Source organism: Vicugna pacos, chromosome 18 (assembly GCF_048564905.1).
Source record: "Vicugna pacos chromosome 18, VicPac4, whole genome shotgun sequence".
NCBI classification, from domain to species: Eukaryota; Metazoa; Chordata; class Mammalia; order Artiodactyla; family Camelidae; genus Vicugna; species Vicugna pacos.
The window spans coordinates 46,910,520-46,919,747 of record NC_133004.1 but is presented as its reverse complement, the minus strand read 5'-3'; positions in this window follow the sequence as shown (position 1 = coordinate 46,919,747).

Genomic DNA, 9,228 nt, shown 5'->3' with positions numbered 1-9,228 from the left:
CCGCACTGGACGCCAGGTGGCGGGAGCTCCACGGGTCAGGGCAGCACGTGGCTGGGCTCCCAAGGGCTCATGGTGGGAGAGGGCAGGGGACCAGCCTGGAGACGGGCTGGGAACTGAATCCGCACCCCAGGCCAGGTCACTGCAGCCCAGGCCCCGCCACCAAGTGTCACAGGAACCGAAAGTAGGTGGCAGAGAGCTCGGCTGGGAGCACAACTCGTGTTCAACACCTCCTACCCTGCTCCTCTCTCCCCCTTGCCTGTTGTGCGAGGCGGGTGGGTCGGTGCCGCCCCAGCTCCGTCCAGCCCAGCAGCCCCGCAGCTGCCCTGCTGTGGGCACATCGACGGTGGCCTTGAGTTTCTGTCCATCTTTAAGGGAAACGCTCGGAGGCAGCACCGCGGTGAGTCGGCGCCCCCGGCACAAGGTTAACAGGTGTGTGTGTTCAGAGAAAGACGAGAACTCCACCCCTGCAGGGCCAGCAGCCTGGACGCCTGAGGAGCAGGAGGCCCCTCTCCACTTGTCTCTGCGATGCTTGTGAGCTCGGCAGTTAGTCTGGTCAGCAGACATTTCTGGAGTTTAAACACCACGTCCCAGGTGGCGGGGAAGAGGGGTGTGTAAAATGCAGTCCCTGAAGTTGACAGCATCATCGAGGTATAATTTACACACTGTAAAATTCACCCACGCTTTGCAGTCGGGTGAGTTTTGATGACTTTAGGGAGCATTTCCATCGCCCGAAACCAGGCGCCCACTGACCTGCTCTGCCTCTGGTTTTGTGTGTTCTACACACTTCACATAAATGGCACCAGATATGTGGTCTTACATGTCCGGCTTTTCTCAGACAGCGTAAAGGTTTTGAGGTTGATTCTTTATTCATTAGTTCAGGGGTCAGCAATCTCTAGGGCCAGATAGTAACTATTTAAGTTTCGTGAACCACGGTCCCTGCCACAAATACTCTTCTGTTACCCTTCACCTGCTGATGGGCATCTGGGTTGTGTGGTTTGAGACTATAATGAATAAAACTGCTCTGAGCTTCGTGACACGTACGGTCAGGTTTGCAGTGCTCTGCGGTGGAAGGCTCGGGGCAAAACCACCAGGTCCCATCCGATACGTGTTTGTAGTCCCTGCTTCATTCATTCATTGTTATTTTTAACTGCTTTATTGAGGTACGCGTTAAAACCTATGATTAACTGCTGATACTAAAAAGTGGGCAATTTGGTAAGTTTCAACACACGTATACATCTGTGAAACTGCCACAGTCAAGTCAGAGAAGCCCCCATCACACCCCAAGGTTCTCTCCTGCCCCTTTGCAGTGCTCCCCATGCCGCGCCCCTTCCACCACCACATGCTCAGGCAACACTGACCTGCTTTTAGTCACTACACAATAGCTTGCACTTTTTGAATTACATATATATGAATTTATGCAATAAATTCTCCTTTCACTCAGCAAAATTGAGATTCATCCACGTGGCCATGCCCATCAGTAGTTCATCCCTCTCTCGGTGGGTCCTATGCCACTGTATGGACATAACCACGATTTGGATGTTCCTGGGTTCTGGCTGTTACAAAGCTTCCTAGAACATTCACGCACAAGTCTTTATATGGACGTATGTTTTCATCCCTCTTGGGTACGTATCTGGGAGTGGAGTAGCCATTACAGTAGAAGTATGTTTTTTAAAAACTGCCAAAATGGTGGTACCATTTTATGTTCCAATTCCTCCCATTTTTGCCAACATTTGATACACCAGTCTTTCTAGTTTTGGCCATTCTACTGGGCACATGGTGGTATCTATCTCAGTATGGCTTCAATTTGTATTTTCCTAATGTCTAATGATATTGAGCATCTTTCCATGTGCTTATTTGCCATCTGTATACCTTCATTTGGTGAAATATCTTTAAACTCTCTTAACCACCTTTTTAATGGGGCTGTTTTCTAACTGAATATTAAGAAACCTTCATATATTCTGGGTACAAGTCCTTTATCATATATATAATTTGCAAATCTTTTCTCATCCTGGTGCTTATCTGTTCATTCTTTTAACAATGTCTTTTGAATAAGTTTTTCAGCTTTGAAAAAGTCTTTCAATTTGTTCTTTTATGGATTGTGATTTCAGTGCGGTATCTAAGAAATTTTTGCACAACCCAAGGTTTCATTTCCTGAATTTAAGAAGCTCAAAGTTATTTTCATAAAGACAATTTCTCTATTTGCCCCTACCCATGCTGTGGTTCAAAAGCAAGTTTTACTTCCTTTTAAAATCTCCTTTCCGTACCGTAAGTGAAAATACAAGGTCCTAGGGTAGTTGGCTGGTGGAAGATGAAACACCCCCTTTCAACAGCCCAGGACGGCCCTAAACGTGCTGGTAAGGAATGGTCTCTAAATTAAGGCAACAACGGTGAGACAACAAGGAGCACTGCACTGTGTGCAGAACGCACCATGTATCAAAGGAGGAGAGAGGGAGCGGCCCACTTGCTTTTATATGCATGAGATATTTCTAGGTTACAAAAGCAACTGGACAGAGTGGTGGCCTCTGGAGGGGGGACCTGTGTGACTGAGGGGCCAGAGTGGGAAGTCAGGCTGTGTCTTTTGGTACCTCTGTGCACATACCACCTGGTCAGTAACACAACTCAGCTGAGACTAATTCTCAGGTCAGGGGCCCGACTGACACAGGGTGATGGTCTTGGCGCCTAAGTGAGCACACCTGTTTCTTCTATACAACCGGAGCCCCATTCCAGGGAGGGATGCTCAGGGTGTCAGAGCAGAAGTTTTACCGACAGGTCGTCTTGTTGAGAAATGACAATGCAGAGACTCGTATCCAAGTGTTCACAGCAGCTTTATTCAGTGCTAAACTGGACATAACCCACATGTCCATCAGCAATTATGAATGGACAAACCTGCAGTACACACACGACGGCACCGCACTGCAGCGGGAGCGGCTCTGACACCAGGCTGAATGAAGGAGGCCAGACGTCAGAGGGCGTACCATACGAGTCCTTCTACGTGCACTTCTAGAACAGGCAAAGCTGTTCCACGGTTCTTTTTGCATCACTGAATCAGTCACAGATATTTAGGGACCTGCTGTGAATTTTGTGTGAACTTTTCCATAATTCAAAGTATCAAAACATCAAAAACAATCACTGATGGAGTTTGGAAGGCAAAAGCTAAGACTCCTCCAGGCAAGAGTAGGGAGAGTGGTGTCGCCTCACTGAAGGCTGGCCTCTCGACTATCAGTCGCCTTACGACTAAACTGGAAGATTAAATTTTCTCCAAAGACAAATTTTTCTTCCTGATATGCCCCCACATTCCAGGATTCTCTAAACAGCCAGCGACAGACCCCCAGGCATTGCTTATGTGATGTCAGACAAGAGAAGAAATGACTGGATGCGACTCAGGGTGGTGGGGGGTGGAGGGGCTATGGGTTTGTTTTCTATTTTCCAGACTTGAGTCATTCCTGATTTTAGACGCATTTTTAGAGGTCACAGGCAGTGCTGTACAGGCAACAATTAATCAGTATCTCAGAAGGCAGGCTGTGGCCTCCACTCACAAGTTACCCACTCAGCCGCTCTCCTTTGACCTAAGCACGTCCTTGACCTTGACCGCCCCCCCGGGGGGTGAAAGCCTCTTTCCTGTAAGCAAGTGGTGGCTTCAGGAGCTGGCTGGGACACTGAGGCCTGGAACCCGTCCCAAAGGCAAGACACCTTCTCGTCTGTCCTCAGGCGTCTGCGCAGGGTTTTCTTAGCCTTGGAAAGCGCAATTCGAAGAGGCAAAGTAGCGCCCGTTGTGGGCTGGCAACAGACGGTAACCGAAGACGAAGATCCTACGCAGGAGCCAAGGCGCTCTCCTCCTGGCCCAGCTGCTGGCTCTTTTACCCTCCAGGACTCCACGTTACTCCCTTCCTACGTCCACTGCTCAGGAGTGAGTGGTGGTTTGGGCAGAGGCTGAGAGCGAAGACAAGGGGTGAACACGGCGATGCAGACGGGGCGGGGGCGGCGTGGGGGGCGGACAGCGGGCGGGCACCGGCGCCGCCCCCGGCTCCCGGGGTCTCCGGCACTTACGCCGCCGGCACGTCCATCCTCAGGACCAGTCGCGCTGGGTCTGATACAGCACGCACGTCGGCGCCGCCGCTCGGCGCCACCCGCCGGAACGACCCTCCTGCGAGGGCTTCGCTCCCCCTGCGACGCGGCCTCGGCCGCGTCGGCAGCACCACGGCGCGTGGACGCGCTCCGGCCTGAACCGCCCGCGTTACTAACGCGCTGGGACCAGGCGCCGCCTCACGCACACACCGCTCCGAGCGCCTGACGGCACCGACGGCACAAGCACGGAGCGGGGTCCGCGTCTCCCCGCGGCGCGGCGCCGGGGCTCCTCAGACGCCGGCCGCCCGCCCCGCAGGCGGCTGCTCCGTGCGCTCCCGCCCGCACGGCCGGCGCGCGGCCTCCCCGGACCGCAGACGCCGCCTGCCGTCGCGCGAACAGGAAGCGCGGCTCTCGGCGTCCGCGGGCCCGGCGGGCGCCCTCGTCGGGGACCGCTCCTGGCGCCGCCTCCCCGCCTCCGAGCCGCCGGCGGCCTCCCACGGTCCGCCCGGCCGCGAAAGCGAGGCGCGCACACGCCCGAGCCGGCCCGGCCAGCCGCCCTCCCAGCCGCCCGGGCGGACATGCGCAGAAGCGCCCGCGGCGGTGCGCGCCCGGCGGGCCTGACTGCTGGGCTCGGGTCACGTGGCCGCGGCCCGCGGCTGCCCCTCCCGCCGCGACGCGAGCCGCCGCGCTTCCGGCCGCGAGTGGCCTGTCCGCGCACGACAGTGTCGCTGTTCTCCGGGTGAGGAGCGGAGCCAGAGCCGTCGTCACGTGGGCCCGCGGGCCACCCAGTCTTTTCAACTGAGTCGCTGACACCTGTTCTGCTTAAGCCCGTTGAGCGGCGCCTTCTCTAACTTGCAAAACAGATTGCGTCCGAATGGAAACAGCGACAAGTACCGACCCGGCCGACCGGGGCGGAACCCGCGTGTCATAGCTGAGCGTGTGTCTGAGCAGGGAGGCCTCCGGGCCGCGGGGGCCAGCGCCCCTTCCCCTGGCTGGGGCTCCCCTCCCTCCGTCCTTCTCTCTCCGGAGACGGGAGGGACCGGTGCCCGCGAGTGGGGAGGGAGGGGAGCGGTGCTCATAAAATGCAGCCCCTGCCGCTGGCGACGAGTCCCCCCTCCTCCGGTGACGCCCTGAGGCCCGCCGTGCACCCCGGCACCGGCTCTGCACCCCAGCACCGCCGGGGAGTCCTGGCACAAAGAGGCCACCCTGCGTGCTGTAAGCAGCATCCTTCCTGCAGGGAGGAGTGGGGAACGGGGAGAACCTTTCTCCGAGACCAGGGGTGGGAGAGGAGGGCGGGAGTGCCCCTCCTCGCCGCGCCCTCCTTCCCTTCCCTCTTGCCTGCTGTAGAAAGTGCCCCAGGCCAGCCAATGCGTGTAAACGGGCGTCTTATAGAAGTGGCCGGTTCCAGGGCTAGGGCAGGGAGAAAGAGGAGATGAGCCTGGAATGTTCTGTGCTGCTAGACAGTAAGGAATTGCTCCAAAAAAGAACGAGGCGTGTAGACGGGACTCGGGAGCCAACCTGAAGGAGCTCCTAATGGCCAAAGCTGAAACACTATTGATGCAGGAAAAACAGACGTGGGGCATGAGGAGGGCCGTGTCCCAGGCTTCAGTTGAGCCCCTGGGACGTGCCCCGCCAAGTGTGGGTCCTTGGCTTCACCCAGGAAAGAATTCAAGAGCAAGCCACTGCTGAGTAAAGGTAGATTTATTTAGAAAGATATGTTGAAGCGCAAGAGAAAGGCCACCCATGAGGTATAGGGGTTGGGTGCTAAGATCAGAGTAAAAGTAGGTACACACTCCACAGAGTGCGGGCCATCTCCAAAGGCCGAGAGAGGGTGGCCTCTGGGAAGCATGCTGTTGCCAGTCTTTATGGGCTCAGTGGCTTCATATGCTAATAAATGAAAGGACCAGTCTAGCCTGGGGAAGGAGCTGGGATTCCCAGGAAGTTGGCCTTTTCCCACTCTGACCTTCTGTGTCTAGCCTTGGGACTGCCATGGCGCCTGCAGGCATGTTATTTACCATGCTGATATATTACAGTGGGCATATAATGGAGCTCAAGATCTGCTAGAAGTTAAATCTCTCATCATCTTGAGCCTCAAGGCCTACTGGGGGTTGAATTTTTCACCATTTTGATGTTAATTGCTGCATCATTCCTTGAATGGCTGTGCCTTGTCCCCTTCCTGTCTCAGTATGAGCAGCAAAATTAATAATAATACTATAGAGGGGAGGGTGTAGCTTGGTGGTGGAGTGTGTGCTTGGCATGCACCCAAGGTCCTATGTTCAATCCCCAGTACCACCGTTAAATAAATACATGAATAAACCTAATTACCTTTCCCCCAAAATTAAAAATAAATAAACAAATTTTACAAAATAAAAATACTATTGTATTGTGACTTAGAGAAAAGCATAAATATCCATGAGCTCATGTGATACAGAGAAAACAGGTAAGTGGGGAAAGAAGGGCAGCCCTCTTACAGAAATACTCCAGTAGGTTTAATAGGAATGAGGGAAACAGAAGAGCAACATCAGGCGAACACTACAGCAATGATTGTCGAAAACAAGGTCTGCTGATGGGTTCTGAGATGAGTGGGCAAGAGTTTTGAGACAGATTATTTTGTTGCTTCTGGTATCTCCCTCAAGATATTTATCAATTCCAAGGGGACAAATAGTGACTGCGTAGTGGAGGAACTTGACCCAAACACCTTGACCGAGTGGTTAAGGTATAAGAACAGCATGTACCCCTGACACGATGCCCTGAGAAAGACTCGTTGGTTCTCTTGCCAAAAAGGGACAGCCTCAGTCTAATCATTGGACAACCTCAGACAAACCCGAACAAGGACATCCTACAACACAACAGAGGAGTATCCTTAAAAAATGCCAAGCTCCTGAACGATAAGGAGATTCTGAGGCACTGTCCCAGTTTGGAGGAGTCTAAGGGGATGTGACAACTGAATGCAATGTGGGATTCTAGGCTGACCAGCACCAGGAAGAAGATATGAGTGGGAAAACATGAACTCTGAATAAAGTCTGTAGTTTAGTTGATGGTGTTTGATACAGGCTGAACATTTGTGTCCCCCCAAAATTCGTACGTTGAAATCTAATCCCCAGTGTGATGGCATTTGGAGCCGGGAGCCTTGGGAGGTGACTGGGTCATGTGGGTGGAACCCTCGTGAATGGGATCAGTGCCCTAATAAGAGAGACTACAGAGAGCTGGCTTGTCCCGTCCACCACAGTGAGGACACAGAATTTGGCCGCCTGTGAGCCAGGCAGTGGGCTATCCCCAGGCACCAGATCCGCTGATGCCTTGGTTTTGGACTTCCAGCCTCCAGAACTGTGAGAAACGGATGTCTGTCAGACGCCAGCCTGTGTTGTTTCGTTACACCAACCCAAATGCACTAGGACAGTATTGCGCCAGAAGTGATTTCCTGCTTTGATGTTCATAGCATCATTAGGAGAAACCAGACAAAGGGTACGCAGGAAACCCCTACATTATTTTGCAAAATACAAGTGCACTAGGGTGAATTCACCTCCCTCGGGCTGGTTGAGCAGGGGACCTTCAGCAACGAGGCTGACTCTTGAGTCTCAGAAAGGAGCAGGCTAGTGACAGGCTCAGGTGGACACCCTTTGTGGTACCTCAGCAGCCCCAGCCTGTCTGTATTGGCTTGGCGGGCACAAATGCCCCGAGCAGACAAACTTGGCAAGTTGGAGGAACAGCGAGGAGGCCAGGTCAGGTTGCTGATGGGTGAGCTAGGGGAGGGTGGAGGAGGGTTTGGACAGATGGCAGAAGCCAGAGCTTCAGGACCACATCCGGTGAGGAGGGTAGAGAGGGTATCTCCTATGCCTCCACGTCTCCTCCCACCTCCATTTAATATAATCCTGTTATTCTTTTAGGTTTTCCTCGTGTGCCCATGTAGCATGAAACAGTACACAGTGCCTAACCCTCTGTGTCCTGTCCCAGCAGCTTCGGATGGCGTCGCTGTTCTCTCCCACCGTGGAAAGTAGGGACCCCGTCTGTCCTCTGCCTCTCCCCCTCCCACCACGCCCAGCCGACGTCACCTAGACTTGTGCTTAAACATGGTCAAGGTTGCTGTTGATCATTAGAACGGGTTGAAAATACTGACTTTGTCATGCTTTGCTTGTAGATTGATTTGCTTGTAGATTGTAGGAGCCCAGAAGGCCAGCTTTTCCCCCTGGAATTGTCTGCTTTGGAGCCCTGGCCCCTTTGCTGTCCTGGCCCGCTGCTGGCCAGCCCAGCGGACATTGTCCACCACCCTCCAGCCCGGCCCCGGCCCACTGGTCCCACACTCCATTCCTGGTTTCCCTCCGCGTGTGCCAAAGGCATGATAGGCACACCCTTGGGAAGCGATGTCTTTGCGTGTCTACGAAGGCCTTAGGTTTGCCCTCGTAGCTGGGCACCGCCCTTCTAGATCCTGGATTTGTCCTCAGAATGTGGAAGGCACAGCTCTGTTATTAAATTGCTGGGGCAGTTTGATGGCCATTCTGGAGGAATCACAAGTTGTATCTCTAGATGCTTTTAAGACCTTTTCTTTATTCCTCATACTCTGAAATTTCACAGTAACACATCTAGATGGGGATCTTTTTCTTCATTCACCCTTCTCTGTGCTTGAGGGGCCCTTCCATTTTATACGATCTTTTTGTCTTCACGAACTTTCTTTGTTTTCTCTTCCTTGATTCTGAACCTTCTGTGTCCGTGAGGTTGAGCACCATGGACAGATCCCCGGCGAGTTGGGCAGTTTCTCACCTGTTTTCTTCTCCCCTTCCTCCTCCTTTTCTTGTTGGGTCCTCTTTTCTATGTCCCGAGAGACTTACTTGGCTATATTGTCTAAGTTTTCTACTGACCTTTTTATTTCTACCTTTTACTTTTTAAGTCTCTGTTTCATTAAACAGACTTTCTGGAGATTTAATTTATGTGCAATGAAATGATTCCATTTTTAGTGTGTATTTTGCTGAGTTTTGACAAGTATGTACAGCTGTGTAATTGGCACCACTTCAAGATGCAGAACATTCCCCCTAGCCCCGGATGCTTCCGGCGCCCTCCCCAGTCAAACCCCACTCCACACCGGGCCCTGGGCAGCCACTGACCTGCTTGTGCTGCTCCGGTTAGAGCGCCATTTCTGGATTGCCGTGCGCAGCAGTGTTTCTGTGC